Here is a 9,969-nt window from a genome sequence, read left to right on the forward strand (position 1 = left end):
TCAATGAAGCAGAAGTAGATATTTTTCTGGAACTCTCTGGCTTTTTCCATAATCCAGCGCAAGTTAGCAATTTGGTCTCTAGTTCCTCTGCCTCTTCGGAATCCAGCTTGTACTTCTGGGAGTTCTCGGTCCACATACTGCTGAAGCCTACCTTGGAGGATTTTGAGCATAACCTTGCTAGCGTGTGAAATGAATGAAATGAGAATCAAATGTTACTCTTATATAAACAGCACATTTAGCTTGTAGTGTTAGTAACAATATGGGGGATTACACTTATAAACAGCTAAGCTAATTTGAAATACAAATGTAGAAGAATGCGGCACCTTTATTAGTTCATTAAAAATAAAACAATCAATTTTTCATAGATTAAAAATCCGGGCATGCACCAGTAATTTGTGAACTATGCAGAAAAATTATACATTAATGTCCCCAAAATTCATGGCAAACAGTTTGCTGGGCACACCATGTGGTTGTAAAAATTTCCACTCAGTTACATATTAGTGACCATACACACTATTGTGGATAAAAGATACTGTAAAAGAGTTGACAGAAGTCTAGTGGACAACAAACTACTAAGGAGAAGGGAAAAATCTCACAGATAGAGGTTTCACAGAGAAATCTACCAAGCACAGTTAAAAGCTTATTACTAGTTGGCCCAGTTGGGACTCAGGGAGAATTAATATAACCAGTCCAGTTATTTAAATTAGAAAATGATTTGAATCCATGCAAATTTAATTTAGCAAGTACAAGTTTTAGAGGCTAATTGTCAAATACAGTATACAAGTTTTTATAGACTGCAGCCCCTTTCAGTAGATGCATCTTGAGAACATCTGCAAAATAATACTTGCCAGCCTTTATGAACCCACAAGAGTCCTTGTTAGTCTTGAACTGGAATCGGGCATATCCTGCCTCCGTAGGCACTAATGACACTTCCTGTGAAAACAAGTTCAAAAGCAGCAGATAAATGGGAACAGCCGTGCAATTTGTTGGCAAGGTGATGTCTCTGCTTTTTAAGATGCTGTCAAGGTTTGTCATCGCTTTCCTCCCCAGAAGCAGGCGTCTTTTAATTTCGTGGCTGCTGTCTCCATCTGCAGTGATCATGGAGCCCAAGAAAGTAAAATCTGTCACTGCCTCCATATCTTCCCCTTCTATTTGCCAGGAGGTGATGGGACCAGTGGCCATGATCTTAGTTTTTTTGATGTTCAGCTTCAGACCGTTTTTTGCACTCTCTTTTGCAGTCTCTTCTTACATTAGTTAAAAACACTAGCAAAAGGGCAGAATCTGGGGTAGGATGAGTCAGGAACGTGGAGGAAGACACCTCAGCCCAGAATTTTAGGATGAAACCACCACCACCCCAATTCTTGTTAGACTGAACTGAAGTACAGCAAGGACCTGGAAGGAGGGAGAAGACTAACGGGGAAGTGGCAAGCCCCTTCTCTCAATTTATTCTACAACTGCTTCCATTCTGTAACTCATGTATAAAAGCACTTTGTGACTAGACACTTTTAGTACTTGCTATTCTTGACTCAGAGAAGATTGGAGGTCCCCTAAACATGTATTTATTGACACATCTCTATAGATTTAATGAATAAACACCTTACTTTTGGAATGTGATGATACATAAATAAAACAATGGGAATATCATGCCTATTTTTATTACAGCAGAAAGGAACACGTTATAATCCATGAAAACCATTATTCCATGTTTCTTGACTTTATTAAACAGTGATGAGTGCACTGAAAGAAATCTGAATTGAACCTTTTCCAAGTAGCAGAAAGGTCTTCACTGAAGCCTTGTTAATCCGTACTGGGATTCAGCATCAAATACATGAAAAGCTGACCCTTGGAAGTGAATTCAAAGCAGGGGCTTGCTTTCATAGATTGTTATTGTACCTGATTGCAAAACCACTTGGAAAAAAATGCCTGAAGGTGTTTACACAGGCTCCTGAATTATGTGATAGCTGCTGGAGCAAAGCAAGTTTCTGTATAAGAAGTGATGTGTATAATTAATTACCTAAACTGACTGGTTAGTTTAGTGGTTTAGGTATCTGGTTGTAGATCAGAGTTTGATTTCCCACTGTGCCTCCAGGGCAAAGAGCCAGTGTGTGTGGCCCTGGGCAAGCTGTACAGTCTCAGGGTGCTCCCAGAAGAAGGGAAGGGTGAACCACTTCTGAGTACTCTCTACCTAGAAAACCCTTTAAAAGAGTCACCAAAAGTCCGAATTCACATGAACAGCACATGACTATTACTAGTATTACCCAGGGATCATATGTGGTTTCTATGCCACCTGCCTCGAAGGCCTCCAGGAAGGTACATCCCTATGTTATGGCAAAGGCTTTCCACTTCTCAGATTTTGCTGCAGCTGGAATCAGGAAGGCCATTTTTTCTCAGCTGGGTTGGCAGGAAACCCCTTGTACAAAGCGAAGAACTCCAGCCACCCTGAGCAAAAGCCAGGGATAGTGAGAGTTGTAGTCCAACTGTCCAGTGCAGAGCTGACTCTCCTTATTCCCCAGATCACAGCGAGAAGGCAATGTGTCAGTAGCTGAAAGAGCACAGGGGAGATCAATACCGATTATTTAGTTAGTTTGCAACATCGATATGTATCATGTGTTACACAGTAAAGGCACTTAAGCATGCACATACTTAATTGCTTAGATTCTGAATGTAATTCCATTTATGTGTGAATGGCATGAATCATGTTTTTCATCTTTTGCTTGTAAATCTAATGCTTTACGTCTCAAGGAAAACAAGGACCTTCCAGATACTGAACTACAACTCCTATCATCCCTGACCATACTAGCTGGTGCTGATGGAAACTTGAGCAGAGCAACATCTGAAAGGCCACTGGTTTCCCACTCATGCTGTAGTCAGAAGTACATATGAATACCCGTGCTTGGCCCTCCATAGTAGCTGCACCTACTAAGCAGAGCAGCAGGGTGTGCAAGCCCATCTGCTCTCTGGCTGCACTTGCATGCATATTTAATAGGCTCTAAAAGGCTTGATTCTTTCTGCTAAGGTCAATCGGCGCACTGTGCCTAGGCACTCACAAATGCTGCACAGCAAGCAGCTGCAGCACAAAGACGCCCCTTTTTGGTCCCAGGAGGCTCTTCCTGCTGCAGACGTGATTCCTCTCCTGGCAGGTCTTTGGCTCTGTTCTCCTTATTTGTCTTGCCCTCCTGCATAATTAACTGGGCTTGAAAGAAATGCTTCGTTTAAAAACCAAAAGGTTCACTCAACAGAAAAGGACAACCACCACTGGTGATCATAGCAGAAAGCATTCAACCGATTTAACCCTTCCTTGAATTTCAGGGCTTCATCTTTTCGTTTCATAAGAGACCCATAAACCTAAAAAGCAAGTGAAGAAGGGTACCATATCTCTCTCTCTCTCTCTCTCTCTCTCTATATATATATATATATATATATATATATATATATATATATATTGCTCCCATTTATGGACATAGGATATCTATGTACCCATCTACACAGCTGTGGTCTTTTGTATAAATCCATGAGGTTCATGCATTAAGATCAGCCAAAGAAAACCTTAGATTTTCTTTGATTACAGATTGGCAACAAGGGCCTTCTCAGTATTTTTTCTTTGAGATGTCTTGCGAAGCCATCAAGGTTTCTAAAAATGGATTTTTAGACAAGCTTTGCCAGCTGAAATAGCCATTTTGTTTTCTTTTAGATAACAGGGTTTAACTAATTCGTGTTATGTTCATTTATTGCATACTAGTATTTGCTGCAGTGTGATCTGAGACTACTGGCTATAAGGCAAAATGCCCATTTAAGTCAAGAAGAAACGTGATGGGAATATATATTTGAAATGCCAAGATCCATGCTGTTATCCTGCTTTTACAGGTGGATTATTTGCATCTGTTTGGAATCCGTGTATGGGAGACCCAGGCTTCAGCATCAGAGTGCCAACAGCTGGAAAATTTTATTGCTCTTGGATGTGCACATCTGGACATGTAAACATTAATGCACAGGATATGCTGCTGTGAAGCAGCTGCTGAGCTTGCTGCAAAGGAGGAGGACAGACAATATGGACTCTCAAAATGGGAGGAAAAATCCTAGCTCAATCCCTTGAATTTTTATAGAATGCTATAAATGTTGAGCAGTTTCACTTACTTTGTAAATTAATTCAGCCCAGTCAAGTCCTTCTGGCAAGGAGACCAAAAGGTTGTTGGCTGCTGAATTGCTGAATGCAGCATATTCGTGATAGAATGAGTTTCTTCCTGTTAAGCAAAATTAACCTGAGGCAATGAGAGCTGTCACACATTTTAAAAGGTGCTTGCAAGGGCTAGTTCGTTCTGCCCATCTCTTTATTTCCGCTTTCTGTGTTGCTCTTTTTCAGGGTGTCAGTACTCACCGTATTACATCCCTAACCACTAGCACTCAAGGAAAATCATACTACCTCCTGCAGGCTTTAGCCCTCATGTGCCTTGTTTATTAGTAACACACACACCCAGCAATTTTGCTGCTACTGCCATAGCATATTCTGAGCTGGCAATGGCCTGGACTATGCCCACCCCCCACAAAAGCAGCATGCAACATAACCCTGCTGTAGTGAAACCAACTGTAGAGAACTGAACACTTAATAAAGAAACATCCTCGTTTTTCATTTGGAAGAGATTCCTTCTTTAGTATTTACTTTGAAGTAAGAGCTATGGCCTCAAATAGGAACCAGAGGGAGGGATACAAATTCATTCCATTATTCACTGTAGAAGAAGATAGAAAGGGTGTCTATACATTCCAGATCCTCGGAGATTGTTCAGGGCTAATCTCATTTGGAAACATGGGCTCCACAATATGGAAATACAGTATGTGAGAATTCTTAAAATATTCATGAATGTAAAAGCCTTCCTGCTGCCTTCACAACCTACACACATACCCATTTTGCTTAGTCAGGCAGGCTCTTGTAGAGAGAAGGAGAGATGCCGCACCAGCAATTTCCCAGACGGCAAGAAAGAAGAACCAACTGAGCAAAGCATTCAGAAGCATTTAGCTGGATTTCAGGGAAGCACTTATTTCTCATTGATTTTTTCCCCTCTCTCTCAAATGGTCTTGAATGTTAATGGGGTCAGGAAAGTAAATGGTGACCTGTGCAGATCTATGTTTGTTTCTTCCTGGAAAAGGAGCCTCTCGGCTTCTCTCTGCAGTGGTATAAAGAGGTATCATGTCTGTCCACCCATGACTTGACTGAGCAGTAAATTATATTTTACAATCTTGTGAAGGGTGTGTATGCATGTGTATCTATGTAGGGGATTCTTCTGACCGGAACTAGTGTATTTCTTGAATAAACGACACATCGCTCATCTGTTCACTTTGTGTTGGCATTTGAAAGTACATGAATCAGCCCCAACTACTGTGTCATTTTTCTAAGGCATGTAAATCAAAATGTCCCTCAGAATGCCACTTACATATTTTAGCCAGGCAGCAGGGGAGGGAAGGCATATTATGTAAAGTGGTCTTGTTAGCCAACATGAATCTAACAAGCTTCACTAAGGTCAACTGGAGAGTTTTGGGAGCTAATGTAGCATATTGACCAAAAGGCTGGGTTACAAACCAAGAAATTTCCAGTTCAAATCCTGCCTCTGTGGTGAGCTGGCTAGGCATCCACTCACTCCCCCTTAGTCACTTCCCTCAATCTGTGGTATGGATAATAATGTGCTATAGTGATTTGGGTGTTAGAATCTGGAGACTTGGGTTCAAATTCCCACCATGCAATGAAGCTCACTTGCTAGTCACACCCTCAGTCTCTCAGCCTGATTTACTCCTGTGGGGTTATTTTGAGAAATAAAGGGGGAATGGGGGAAGTCATCATGATGTCATCTTAACTGTATTGGAGGAATAGTGGAGTATGAATGTAGAAAATAAATAATATTGATTTCTCTCACACAATTGTAAAGATTAGGACTGACAGAACATCTCCTGAGCAATGGGCATCAACAACTGTGGAAGAGCAGTGGTTTTGTTTTTGAGACCAAAGAATTAAAATAAAATTAAATAAAATGTTGAGGTCAAGTCCATCTGGAAACATCACTTTCACTCTTCATCAAGGTCTGTTACCTGAACAGATGCAGTGCTTAGTTCCTATTCAGTGCCAAGAGCAACGTTGGCCAAGTTATCTTGTTTGTTTCCTGGCTGGACTTTGAGGAATAAAAGGCTCCTAACGGTCTTACATGTTTTCCTCAAGTGATTTTTTCAAAAATCTCTTTGTGTTTTTCACATTTGCCTTGGCTGCTTGCAGCGGCATCCAGGGAGGACCATGACAACAGTTGCTAGGGAGCTGCATAGTTGCTATCAACAGTAAACAAAAGACAGGCAGAGAAAGCTGTGTATCCTTAGAGATGTGTGGAAAGTGATGTTGTCAGGAAATTTCTTGTCTTTCAGAGACCACGATGGCAGATTAAAATATTTACTTTTTTGGGAAGAGAGCTTCCAGCAAATCCCAGTCACTGGTCCGTAGGGTGAACAGGTGGGTCTATAGGTTCTTATCCAAAATAATGGTTTTCCCAAGCTCTGACTGATCTAACATTTACAGGTCATGTTCATCCTCAGGTTCCCTCAAAGACATTTTATACGTCATTTATCATTTATTTGTTTCAAATATTTTAACCCGTCTTTCGCCTTAAAAAGGACCCAAGGCAGCTTACAGTAGTTAAAAAAGATAGTATTTCAGATTAGAAACAATGATTATACTTTACTGAAAAGATCAATAAATACAATGCCCCCCCCCCAAAAAAAGCAAAACAAAAACACATTAAATACAGTAAGGTACAACAATTTATTTTAAAAACTCCACTCAGACAGCCAAGTCACTGAGGGAAAGCTTTCCTGAAAGGAACAGTCTTTGCCTGCTTGTGGAAGAACAGCAAAGATGGGGCCAACCTGGCCTCCTGTCAGAAGGAGCTTCAGAACTCTGGGAGCAGCAACAGAGAATGTCCCCTACCATGTCCCCAACCAAGCACGCCTCTGACAGTATTGGTACTGAGAGCAAGCCCTACCCCTTGTTTTACAAGATCTGGGGGGAATAAATATAACGACTGTGGTCAAAGAGCAGTTTTTTTTATTCCTGAGGCAAAGGAGAAGATGTCGCCTTGTAGCTGAATACTGGGAAAACAGAAGTGTCTTCCTCCACCACACCAGAAGATAATGGGGTGATTTAGGAGGCAGAAATCAGGACACAAAGCACATAAAACTTTAGCCATTCCATACTCCTCGGTATCTCCTACCTGTCTGCCTTACTCTGCTTCATGATATTGCTGGTCCTGTCCACGAGGAGAAGAGGGAAAAAAAGATCCATAGATAGGAAATACCTTGGTTAGGACCAATAAAAATCCTACAAAAAACATGGCAAGCCTTCAAGTTTTCCAGAACTTCCCATCAAATAAAGCAGTACAAGAGCAGGAGATGGGAGGAAAAGCAGGAAAATCCAAAAATTACTCCCGATTTGTCTGTTGTTTTGTTGTTGTTGACAGCTTAGAATGAGGAGGAGTTCTGGAAAACCTGAAGGCCTGCATATATTTTTCTGTGAGATTGGGGGGGGGGGGCTCTAATAAAGATATAGCCCAACTCTTCATTTAGCTTTTTATGGTATGCCATTATGATGTTTGAAGGTGTACCATTATAGTATTAAGATGTAAAACATGAAAACAACAAATGTGTTTGCAAACATGTGGATCGCACCAGTATACTCATCAAGATAGACAAGAAATAGACATCTGATAATGAAACCAGTTTTCCAACTGGACAATGTGTGACAACATGGGCCTCTCGATTCCATCTAACCCATTCAATAACCCAGGTGACAACAGGCCCACCTCATTGTATTCACATTGAAGACAGAAGTGAAGTCTTCATCTCCATCCCTACAGAAGAAGGTAATATACCAGCGGGACACAGCATAGTTTGTTTTTAATATGAATGGATGGAGTGTAGGAGATGAAAGGCAGTGACAAGGAATATGTAAGAGCATAATTAATATGGAGGGGGGAACTGCCATCTCTAATAACCTTGTCCCAATCACTATCATTCAGCCTCTGGAAATAAAGGGGTTAGACAAATACTGCCTTGGTTTCTGTGGAAGAGAGGCACGAAATCACGATGACAAGTAAATAAATAAATAAAACACCATCAACGTGCTGTGAGTTTTGTCAGTCTAATTTTCCTCTTTGATTTTTCTCCACACTAGAACTAATTACTATCGCCTGCAAGTGAACTGTGCTTTTCTTTGCTGTGAAGTTGAACTGGTATGCATGCCGGCAGGAAACAACTGTGTTTCCTTTTCATGTTAGCCTTCTGGAAGTGGGCTGTCCTGTCAAGCAAGGGCCTCAGCAATTTCTCAACAGCAGCTGGAGCACTTGGCATGTATGCTTATGTCCTCTTTTAGAAAACACCTGTTCTTCTTCAGCCTCTGGGCCTCAAAAAAAAGTCTCTTGCTGAATATTGTGAAGATATACAGCAAAGGAAAGAACTTTTTGTCTTGTGAAGGGAGAATGACACAAGGGAAACAATAACATACTGAAAGATTACTATGGCATTTCATTTCCATCTGACCTCACTGTCTACAAATCCTGCCCCTTTCATGACATAAGACAGTCATTTATAAAGTTGGTATTCTGGACAACTCTTTAGGCAGCTGATGAAGTGGGCTGTAGTCCACAAAACTTGTCTTAGTCTTGAAGGTGCCGAGAAATTTTTTTGGTTGCTTTTGCTGGAGGATTAGATGGCTGTTAACTCAGGCCGCATGGTGATGGCAATTACAATGCTTAAGAGCAGGCTTTCCCAAATGGATGCCTTCCTGGTGTCTTGGACTCCCTCAGAAACCCCTGGGGGGTTTAGCTGAATACTAGGTTGGGAACGGCTGCTTTAGAGTTTTTAAAGGACTGTGCAGACTTTTTCAAAGTAATCCTTCCAACATCTTTGTATAAGAGGAGATGCAGGAGCTGGGGTGATCATATTACAGAGACTGAGTCACAGAGATAGTGAGATCATTTAAGGCTACCTGGTGAGTTCATGGCAGAGATGACATTTGAATGCTTAGCTGCATTTTTTAGTAGATATTTCAAATTGCACAGAATTTTGCCCATGTTGACCTTGGTAAAGGATGCAGTAAAATTTCATTATTTTGCCAGTGGGGAAATTTTGGCCTCTGGATTGTTTTGGCCAATAACTCCCGGAAGCCCCACCAAAGTACAGTCAATGGCAAGGGACCCTGAGAGTCATAATCCAAAACATCTGGAAGGCTGAATGTTTCTCACCTTGGTTGGATGTAAACTAGAAGGTCAATGTGGAGACTAGAGATTGTGAAACATAAACAGCTGAATGGGTATGGAAGCTGACCTGACAGATGTTGCAGGACTAGACTGGTACTAGCCATGATGGAAGATGGAGTTCAGCAACATTTGGCAGCCCACCGTATCCTCATCCCTGGTGTTCATACACAGAACAGCATATTAAGAAAGTTTCCGCCCAACCCTCTTTTTATTTACTGTTATCAGCTATTCCAGCTTTGAGCATTTTGGGGGTCTTTAGGTAAAGAAGAGAGTTATGTGGTGTTTTCTGCTAATTCCTTTAACTTACCCACAACAAAATCTAAAATTCCTTTAAAATTAATAGTCTACATTCCTAAGAGACCAGAAAACAGGTCTGAACCATAGATCAAGATAATGGCTTCCCTCGCTTCACATACAGCACTGGCAGTCCAATCATCCTTCGGTGTTGTTGATGGGATAGTATCCTCCACCACAGCTGAGAGCAGCAGGACAGTTTAGGGGTAATGCACACAGCTTGAGTCCTGCAAGAGGATTAGGATGGCTGAGGAGTTCAGGAGGTACTGCTGGGAGGCTGTCAGGGTTGCCTTCCTCAGGACTGGCCTCTTAAGGCAATTGCCACAGCCTCCTGACTGGTAGGGTTGGCCCAGGAAAAAGCAAAATTATGGCTCTCTCACACAAGCATTGA

The sequence above is a fragment of the Pogona vitticeps genome, chromosome 2 (assembly GCF_051106095.1).
Source record: "Pogona vitticeps strain Pit_001003342236 chromosome 2, PviZW2.1, whole genome shotgun sequence".
In the NCBI taxonomy this organism is placed as follows: domain Eukaryota; kingdom Metazoa; phylum Chordata; class Lepidosauria; order Squamata; family Agamidae; genus Pogona; species Pogona vitticeps.